Here is a 1,117-nt window from a genome sequence, read left to right on the forward strand (position 1 = left end):
ATATATATATATATATATATATATATATATATGTGTGTGTGTGTGTGTGTGTGTGTGTGTATGTGTGTGTGCGTGTAAACTACGTATAAATATTAATGTGGCATGTATACAGATAAGTCTGTAATAAGTATACATGCATATGTTCAGGCACGAAAGCGCACCAAACAAGCGTGATTCAATTTGAAAAACGCAACTTCCCACACACCTAAAAAAAAAAAAAAAAAGAATTAGATATGGTACATGCCGAGCTTTCGATGTAGAGAGAGAGAGAGAGAGAGAGAGAGAGAGAGAGAGAGCCTCTGACGAAGCTGAATAACTGCTCTAATAGCAACAACGGCGCGAACATCCGATGGAACAGCCACGTCGAGTGTCGAGACAAGCAGGAAGGTGTGAAAAGCAATTAGCCCGTGTTTGCATCTGCATTCGACCACGCACTCCAACCGAAACCCCTGGTTCCATAAACCCAACTCTCCAGGTAACATGACTTGTTTGTATGTGCTTGCTGCCTGCTGCTGCTGCTGCTGCCATGCAACGTCAGCAAAAAAATAAATAAATAAATAAAAACACGTATATCTTCGAATAGACGAGATAAAAACAAAAAAATTGTCGACACGAAAACTGTCATGGCTGCTGTGCCTGAGAGCCTTGTCAGGGAGGTGCCGGACCATCTGGTTGACCAGTGTCGTAAGAGGTAGAACCTTGTGAGCAGAGGCAATTTATTTGTCTTTTTCAGTTCTAGTGTGATGACTTATTGCCCTGAGGATCTGTACGTCTCGTTTTCCCACGTGTTTGGGATTAATGCCCATCTTGAAAAGTATGTAGGTGGAGTACTTTTTGTGTCTATCAGAATAAGGTTAAGACTATATAAATATATGTATATATATAATCTTGCCTTTCAATTGAAAGACCTGGGTTCGATCCTGGTGTGAGTCAGAAATTTATTTCTGTTCCACACGTGATTGTGTGTTGATTATTTCTATATGTATGTATGTATGTAGATAGATAGATATGTATGTATGATAGATAGATAGATAGATAGATAGATAAATAAATATTTATATACATATATATATATATATGCACATAAATACATTTATATACATAGATAGCATAGTAT

The sequence above is a fragment of the Macrobrachium rosenbergii genome, chromosome 14, assembly GCF_040412425.1.
Source record: "Macrobrachium rosenbergii isolate ZJJX-2024 chromosome 14, ASM4041242v1, whole genome shotgun sequence".
In the NCBI taxonomy this organism is placed as follows: domain Eukaryota; kingdom Metazoa; phylum Arthropoda; class Malacostraca; order Decapoda; family Palaemonidae; genus Macrobrachium; species Macrobrachium rosenbergii.